The sequence below is a fragment of the Gossypium hirsutum genome, chromosome A05, assembly GCF_007990345.1.
Source record: "Gossypium hirsutum isolate 1008001.06 chromosome A05, Gossypium_hirsutum_v2.1, whole genome shotgun sequence".
Lineage (NCBI taxonomy): Eukaryota > Viridiplantae > Streptophyta > Magnoliopsida > Malvales > Malvaceae > Gossypium > Gossypium hirsutum.
This window is the reverse complement of record NC_053428.1, coordinates 105,802,159-105,811,535: the sequence shown is the minus strand read 5'-3', so window position 1 is coordinate 105,811,535 and position 9,377 is coordinate 105,802,159. Positions and strand designations below refer to the sequence as shown.

At 36.2% G+C, this 9,377-nt stretch overlaps 1 non-coding gene across 1 annotated transcript; it reads left to right on the top strand.

Moving 5' to 3' along the window:
• Nucleotides 1-5,886: 5,886 nt before the first annotated feature.
• On the top strand, nt 5,887-5,993 carry LOC121229729 (small nucleolar RNA R71). The gene has a single exon (XR_005927684.1). It is a non-coding gene; the product is annotated as a small nucleolar RNA R71 (small nucleolar RNA).
• The last annotated feature ends 3,384 nt before the right edge of the window (nt 5,994-9,377 follow it).

Sequence of the window (9,377 nt, the reverse complement as noted above, 5' to 3'; positions counted from 1 at the left end):
TGATAAAAATAAATAAATAAAAATGAAGGATGAGTGGAAGAGATGTAACTGATGGTGGTGAACGGGGGTAGGTGCGGCCGTCAGAGTGGTGCGTGATGGTAGATGATAGGGTTGAGGGAGAAGGGGAAAGTAAAGGGGGAGGTGACTACCGGCGGTGCTTTGGTGGTCGGAAGGTGGGGGAAGAAGGGGAAGAGAGGAAGAAGATAAATACTAAAAGGGGGGTTTAAATAGGGAAATGAGGGAAATTAGGGTTAAGGATTGGGGTTAAATGGGGGTCACGGTCGTGTAAGCACCGTTTTAGGACACACGACCGTGGCATACGCTCGTGTGGTGTGTTTATAGCCCGTGTTTTTCGTAAAATTGTAGTCAGGTTCGTAAACGGTTGCCTCGACACGCCCTTATCCCCTAGCCGTGTCGTGCACACAGCCTCGTCGCACGGCCATGTGCACGATCGTTCGCTTCTCCCATGCCCGTGTTAGTTTTACCACGCCCGTGTTCTTGGCTTATACTTATGGTCTGATGTTTCAAGTCAGTATCACACACGGCCTTCGGACACGCCCGTGTGTCTACGCCATGTGACCCATAAGGCCACATCGCACGGCCATATGATGCTACCATCGTTTCTCCCACGCCCATGTCCAGTCCAACACGCTCGTGTTAATTAGTCAGGATTGTGCACGACTCTTGAGCACGGTCGTGGCCTATACCCATGTTCTATTCTGACTTCGTTTATCATTTCGAATTTTGGGCAAGTTCTCACACGGCCTCAAGCATGCCCATGGTACAAGCCGTGTGTCTCCCACAGCCGTCTCACGGCTATGGTGATTTATTGTAGGCCGTGTCTCTACTGAATTTTTTTTGGAAATTAAGGTTCAGTTTTACCACGGTCTGGGGCACGCCCGTGTCTTTTAGCCGTGCGATTCATACGGCCATGTTGTACAACGTGGCTAGTTATCGCAGCCCGTGTGTCATCCTGTCTTGGAAAAATGTTTGTCCTGTTTTAGTACGGATATGGCCATGCCTGTGTCTCCTGCCCGTGAGGGGCCCACGGCCGAAAGCACGCCCCTGTGATAGGCCATGTGTTCCGAAAATACCTGTAGTCAGATTATAAAACAAAAAAAGGAAAAACAAACTAAAAAAAAAAGGAAAAACAAACTAAGTTATTGAGGGGGTTAGTGCTCGAGTTGCCCTGAGAAGCACTTATTTAAAGTCTAAGCTCGACTATACCTGGTAGGTATGTTTATTCAGGTTCGCGGAGCCATAGCTCCTCACCCTTGTCCTTGAAATCCTTACCGTTATAAAGTTTAAGCCAATGTCCATTTACCTTGAAAGTGCATTGAGTTGGATGACTTGCCTCGACTGTACTGTATGGAAAAATGGTTTGGACTACGTATGGACCTGACCATCGTGATTTAAGCTTTCAAGGAAATAATTTAAGCCTCGAGTTGTATAATAGGACAAGATCTCCAACTTCAAATGGCTTGTGTTGCTTTAAATGAGCATCATGGTGGCGCTTCGTTGCTTCCTTGTATAATCGTGAGTTCTCATAGGCATTAGCTCGCCATTTTTCTAGCTCATTCAGCTGCATCAATCTCTTTTCACTTGCGAGTTTAGGATCAAAGTTTAGGAACTTTATAGCCCAAAATGATTTATGTTCTAGTTCAAACGGCAAATGGCAACTCTTCCCATAAACAAGTCTGTAGTAGGATGTTCCTATGGGGTCTTAAAAGCGGTTCTATAGGCCCATAAAGCATCATCTAATTTCTTTGCCCACTCCTTCCTATTTATCTCTATAGTCTTTTCTAGAATGCGTTTAAGTTCTCTGTTTGGACTTCAACTTATCCACTAGTTTGAGGATGGTAAGGGGTAGCTGTTCTGTGGAAAACTTCATATTTCTTAAGGGTTTTATCAAATTAGGTATTATAGAAATGAGTGCCCGTATCACTGATGATTACTCTAGGTGTTCTAAATTGAGAGAAAAGTTTCTTAAGGAACTTCACCACTACTCTAGCATCATTAGTAGGTAAGGCTTGAGCTTCCACCCATTTAGACATATAATCAACGGTTACTAATATGTATTTATTCCCAAATGAGCTAGGGAATGGACCCATGAAATCAATACCCCATACATCAAATATTTCACATGAGAGCATGTACGTCTGGGGCATTTCGTCATGTTTAGAGATATTACCTGTTCGTTGGCATTTATCGCAAGTAGCAACATACCTGTAGGCGTCTTTGAATAGTGTGGGCCAGTAAAAACCCAATTCAAGTGTTTTATGGGCAGTCCTAACTCCACTGTAATTTCCCCAGTCGGTCTTGAGTGACAATGCTCCAAAATTTTTTAATCGCTTCTGTCTCTGTAACGCATCTTTGAATTACTTGATCTGCACATATACGGAAAAAAAAGGTTCTTCCCAAAAAAAGTTTTTCACATTAGTAAAGAATCGCTTCTTTTACTAATGTGTCAACCTTTTTGGTATAATGTTAACAGCTAAATAATTCGCAATGTCTGCAAACCAAGGTTCCTCAGAGTCAGAGATAGCAAAAAGTTGTTCTTCAGGGAATGAGTCATTTATCTCATGTTCATTCAGTTCATTGAGATGTGGGTTTTCTAATCTGGATAGATGATCTGCTGCAAGATTTTCTGCTCCTTTCTTATCTTGAATTTCTAAATCAAATTCCTGCAACAATAAAATCCATCTTATTAGTCGAGGTTTTGCATCTGTTTTATTAAGGAGGTATCGAAGAACTGAGTGGTCAGTGTAAACGACAACTTTAGATAATATTAAATATGGTCTAAATTTATCGAATGCAAAAACCACAACCAATAATTTTTTTCTCAGTTGTCGTATAATTTTCTTGTGCAGCTGTCAGTGTTTTGCTAGCATAATAAATTGGTTGAAAGTGTTTGTCTTTTCGTTGTCCAAGAACCGCTTCTACTGCAAAATCACTCGCATCACACATTAGTTCAAAAGATAAATTCCAATCAGGTGCAACTACAATTGGAGTGTTAATTAATTTATCCTTAAGAGTATTGAACGCTTCTAAGTAATCCTGACTGAAATTGAAAGGTACATCTTTCTCTAGCAAATTCATTAAAGGCTTGGCTATTTTAAAAAAGCCTTTAATAAATCGTCTGTAAAATCTGGCATGACCTAAAAAATTACGAATAGCCTTAACTGAATTAGGGGGAGGTAGTTTCTCAATAGTTTCAACCTTTGCTTTATCCACCTTCATTCCCTTGCTAGAAATTTTGTGGCCTAACACAATCCCTTCACGAACCATGAAGTGACATTTTTCCCAATTCAGTACAATATTTGTTTCCTCAAATCTAATTAAAACTCGTTTTAAATTTTTAAGGCAGAGATGGAAACAGTTACCGAATACCGAGAAGTCATCCATGAATACCTCCATAATGTCTTCTACAAGTTCATCAAAAATAGCCAGCATGCATCGCTGAAAAGTAGTAGGAGCATTACATAATCCAAAAGGCATTCGTCGATAAGAAAACATACTGTATGGACATGTAAATGTCATTTTCTCTTGGTCCTTGAGAGTTATTGGGATTTGTAAATAACCAGAGAGTCCATCTAGGAAGCAATAATACATATGTCCAGATAAACTTTCCAACATTTGATTAATGAATGGTAAGGGAAAGTGATCTTTTCTTATGGCATCATTCAATTTCCTAAAGTCAATACAGACTCTCCATCCGTGATTGTTTGTGTTGGAATTAATTCGTTCTTCTCATTGGCCATGACAATCATGCCTCCTTTCTTAGGAACAACCTGTACAGGACTCACCCAGGAATTGTGAGAGATAGGATAAATAATTTCAGCATCTAGAAGTTTAATTACCTCAGCTTTTACAATGTCTTTCATGTTAGGATTCAACCGTCTTTGCGCTTGCACACAGGGTTTGAATTCATCTTCCATTAAAATTTTATGTGTACAAAAAGAAGGGTTAATCCCACTTATGTCAGAAATCTTCCAGGCTATGGCTCTTTTATGCTTCTTTAAAATTTTGAGTAACTCGTCTTTTTCGGTTGGCTGTAAATCTGAAGCAATAATTACTGGTAATGTGAAGTGATCTGGTAATTGCTTTAATTCCAATTTAGGTGATTCTTTAACAGAGGGTTTTAATTTTAATTTATTGTTTACCTCAATACCCTCGTAGCTCTTTTGTCTCAATAAAGGTTCATTGGAATTTAGTTCATCTTTTATCCTACCTCTCGCAAAATTGTCATCATTTACCTCCTCTCATTGGGCAAGACATAGTTCCAACGTGTCCTTATGTACGATTTCCTATAAAGAGTCTTGAGTAGCATGATCGATAGAGTCAATAAAATAACATGAGTCATCCTGTTCCCTAGAAAATCTCATAGCATTATAGATTTTAAAAATAATCTCTTCGTCACCTACTCTAAGCACAAGTTTACCATCACCTACATCAATAACAGCCCTAGCAGTGGCTAAAAATAGACGACCTAAAATTAAAGGCACCTCAACATCCTCATTCATGTCAAGCACAACAAAATCAACGGGGAATATAAATTTATCTACTTTTATAAGTACGTCCTCTATAATACCCCTAGGATATTTAACAGATCTATCAGCTAGTTGAATACTCATCCTAGTGGGTTTAGGTTCCCCAAGACCAAGTTGTTTGAACATTTTATGTGGCATCAAATTAATGCTAGCGTATAAATCAGCTAGTGCCTTCTCAACATTCAAACTACCAATTAAGCAAAGAATAGTAAAACTTCATGAATCCTTCAGTTTGGTTGGCAGTTTATTTTGGAGTATGGTCGAGCATTCCTCGTTGAGTTCCACTATAGACAAAACCTCAAACTTTCTTTTATTTGTTAGAAGCTCCATTAAAAATTTTGCATATGTAGGCATCTACGAGACAGCTTCAACAAAAGGTAAATTAATATGTAATTGTTTAAAAAGTTTGAGAAATTTACCAAATTGTGCATCCATGCGGTCTTTCTTCAACTTTGTTGGGTACGAGATTGGTGGTTTATATTCCCTCAACACAGGTTTTTCATTGTTTTCGGGTTTTTTCTCCTTACCTTTCTTTCTATCAGGTTCTAGTTGCAGCTTCTTTTCAGATTCAACTAGCACCTTCCCACTCCTTAATGTAACTGCTTTCACATGCTCTTTTGGGTTGGGTTCAGTATTGCTAGGTAAGCTCCCTGGTGGTCTCTCTAAAATCATCTTAGCCAGCTTTCCTATTTGATTCTCAAGTCCTTAAATTGATGCTTGCTGATTTTTAAGTGCAATTTTGGTATTCTAAAAACGAGTTTCCTCTACTGAGATAAATTTTGTCATCATCTCCTCAAGGTTCAGCTTTTTCTTTGACTGGTACGGTTGTTGTTAGAAGCCTGGCGAGGGTGGTGGTCTTTGATTTCCTTGGCCTCCCCGTGAAAAATTTGGGTGGTTTCTCTAACGTGCATTGTAAGTGTTACTATAAGGATTATTTTGGGGTCGAAGATTATTACCCATATAGTTCATTTGCTCATTCTCCATGTTAAAGCCGTAGGATGGATAGTCTAAATTGCTCGTTCCACCTCCACTTGCATTACACTGCATTACTGGATGAACGTGTAAAGAGCCAAATAAACCATCAATTTTTCTATTCAAAAGTTCTACCTGGTTAGAGAGCATAGTAATCGAATTGACGTTAAAAACGCCAGCTACTTTTGTTGGCTTTGTCCTCATGACTTGCCACTGATAATTATTCAGTGACATCTCTTCTATAAACTCATAAGCCTCTTTAGGTGTCTTATTATTAATAGTCCCACCAGCAGCTACGTCAATCATCTGTCTAGTTGAGGGATTCAAACCATTGTGGAAAGTTTGAACTTGTAGCCAAAGAGGTAACCCATAGTGAGGGCACCTTCTCAATAGATCCTTTTATCTCTCTCATGCATCATAAAATGTTTCTAAATCCATCTGCACAAAAGAAGAAATATCATTCCTTAGTTTAGCCGTTTTAGCTTGCGAAAAATATTTTAGTAAAAACTTCTCGGTCATTTGTTCCCAAGTTGTGATTGACCCTCGTGGTAACGAGTTTAACCACTGTTTAGCTTTGTTCTTCAATGAGAATGGAAACAACCGAAGGCGAATGGCATCGTCAAAAACATCATTGATCTTAAAAGTGTCGCAGAATTCCAGGAAGTTTGCTAAATTAGTGTTTAGATCCTCATCCTGCAAACCATCAAACTAAACAACTGTTGTATCATCTGAATTGTGTTAGGTTTCAGTTCAAAATTATTTGCAGCGACAACAGGTCTAACTATACTCGATTCAATTCCTGTTAAAGTAGGTTTAGCATAATCATACATAGTACGAGGAGCAGGATTCTGATTTACTGGATTTGTAGCAACCACAGGAGGTAGCGGATTATTTTGATTTTCAGTCATCTCCTCGATTGTTGTGTGAATATTGTCCTCTTGCTCTTCCTCTATGTATTGTAAACTTCGTCTTATTTCTCTTTGGTTTCTTCGAGTTGTGCTCTCGGTGTCATTATCAAAAAGTAGAGGTCCTGACTGGTTTCTTCTAGTCATAAACTATAAAAACCTGTCAGAAGTAAGGAAAAGAAAATTTAGTAAATAAAAACAAAATTAAATTGCAATAAAAATAAAAATAGCTAAAGTAATAAAAATTAAGTGTTCCTAATATCTTAGTCCCCAACAACGGCGCCAAAAACTTGATGGTCGTGAAACTAACTAAAAATTCGACTTAAGGCAAGCGCACCTATCTAACAGTAGTATAGTTATGGTAAGACAGGAAATATTGTATCCACGAGGACTAAAAGTACTAGTAATTACTATCTTTTTATTATCTAGCTTAAAAATTAAGAGAATGTTTACCTAAAACTAATTATCTAATTAGCTAAGATTACGACAAAGATTAAGGTAGGAAATACTTTTGAAAAACCGATTGAGAAGACAATACCGAAGAAAGAATCCACCTAGACTTCACTTATTACTTTTGAATTAGACGATTTATTCACTTGACTTATTCTGTAGAAATCTCTTATTTATGTTAATATCCCTTTCGAGACTAAAAACAACTGACTCTAGGTTGATTAATTGAAATTTATTTCTAATTAGAACCCCTATAGTCACATTAACTCGATCTATGGATTTCCTTATTAGATTTGACTCTAATCTGGCAGATTTATGTTGTCCTATCTCTAGGATTGCATGCAACTCCGATTAATTATGAATGATCTACTCTTAAATAGGGACTTTTCTTCCACTAAATAAGCACATCAAAAACCTAAATTAATATCCTGGAATATTAAAGCAAGGATTAAAACTCACAATTAAAAATAAGAACAAATATTTATCATATAAATCAAAAAGTAATAAGATCCGTCTTAGGTTTCATCTCCCTTAGGTATTTAGGGAGTTTAGTTCATGATAATAATGGAAAACATCTCAAAGTATGGAAAACAACAAAACATAAAGAAACTTAAAGAACTTCTACGAAATTGGATGGAAATCTTCAATCTTGACGTAGATCCTGCCTCCGAGGTGATTCTGATAGCTAATCTTGAGTACTTTCGTGCCTTCTACTCTGTGTGTCTTCTCTTCTAGGGTGTTTATATAGGCTTTAGAATGCTTCCAAACCCTCAAAAGTGCCCTTTTCCAAGTAGAACTAAACTTGGGCTCGACAGTGCCACATCAATTTTGAAGAAAAGTTGTATTCTGATCCGATTCAACTGCGGAGAAGAAATCAAAAGTTGTTTTCGAAGAAAGTCACCTTTCGATTCGTTTCAACTGAGAAAAGGAGGTTCAAACTCATTTCAAAAGCAATTCAATACAATACTTGAAGCAATCCACATCTATCCAAGGTTAAGTCAAACGACCCTTTAATCGAAGCCAAACCAAAGAGAAAAAAAAGATATTTTTCTTTGTATTTGAAAAGTTTTCAAAAATTGTAACTTTTTTATGAAGTCATCAATAACTTTGACTCAGAATTTTCTTTCGACTCAAAATTTGTGGGTACAAATTCACATGTTATTAGCAAAGTCCAACCCTAGAAATCGACACCAAACCATCATATCACCACCATGTCATCTGTAATGACCTGAATTTTCAGTGGTATTGGAACAATCATTCAAGAGTACTAAATCTGAAAAATGGGTAGAAAATATTATTAATTTAGTGAGTATAAGTTAAATGTGAAGTTACGAAAAATTTTTAAATAGTGAATAGTATACTAGAAATAAATATTAAAATAATTAGAATCGAAAATGAGGTATCGAGACCTCAGAAATTTTAAACCGAGCCATAAATATTTTTATAAATATTTATGGAGTGTTAATAAGTTAGTATTAAAGTTTCGTCAAAAAATTTTAAAGTTTCGATAGTTAATTGAACAAAAAAGACTAAATTGTAACAAATGCAAAATTATGGGAAATGATTAAATAGCTTAAACGATAAAAGAAAGAGGGTTTAAAAGGCAAATAGACCCAATGTCTATTTGGGCTGGACTGCAAGGTATGAAATCAACAAGAAAATAAGGAGAATTAAGGGAAAATTTGGAATATTGCAAAATTTACTTAATAAAGCTAAGACTAAAGTGGAATTATTTAGATTTCTCTTTATTTTTCTGCATTCTCATCAAAAAAAAAACACCATGGAAGGGTTTCCTTAAGCTGGTTTTTCATATTTTTACTGCAAGTAAGTTCGATTCTTGATTGTTTCTTGAAATTTTGTGTTTTTGTGACTTTTACAACTAGGTCCACTTGTTGAATTCATTAGTTTTTGATTCTATGAAAGAAATTGAAAGTTGCTATAAGTATCTGCTGGAAGTATATGATGATTTAGCATGGAATTAAAGCTTTAAATTGTTTATATGCCAATTTTATTGAAAGAAATGAATAGAAAGTGAATGTTTGGGACCTAATTGTAAAAGAGTTTGAATTTAGGGTTTTATGTAAAAATTTTGAATTTCAATAGTTGTGAAATAAATTATAATTTCTAGGTAAAGTATTAATTGGGAAAAATTAGCTTAATTTAGGGGTTAATTGAGCAAGGACTGAATTGTATGAACTGTGAAATTTGGGGCAAAATGGAAATCAACATTTTGCACTAAAATAGTTTTGGACAGCAACAGTAGTCTAAATTTGAAAAATCACCAAAAATTTAGAAATTGAATTATAGGATGAAAAAAATATGAAATTAAAGCCTATTGAGTCTAGTTTCTTATAGAAGAAATGTTGTAAGCAATAGAATTGTAAATCATGAGATATAATAAATTTTGTGAGACAAGGTCAAAATGATTTTGGGTTCCGTGTTCTGACTTTGGAAAATCATAAAAAATTGTAGAAAAATAATTAGGAGCTTAAATTTATAT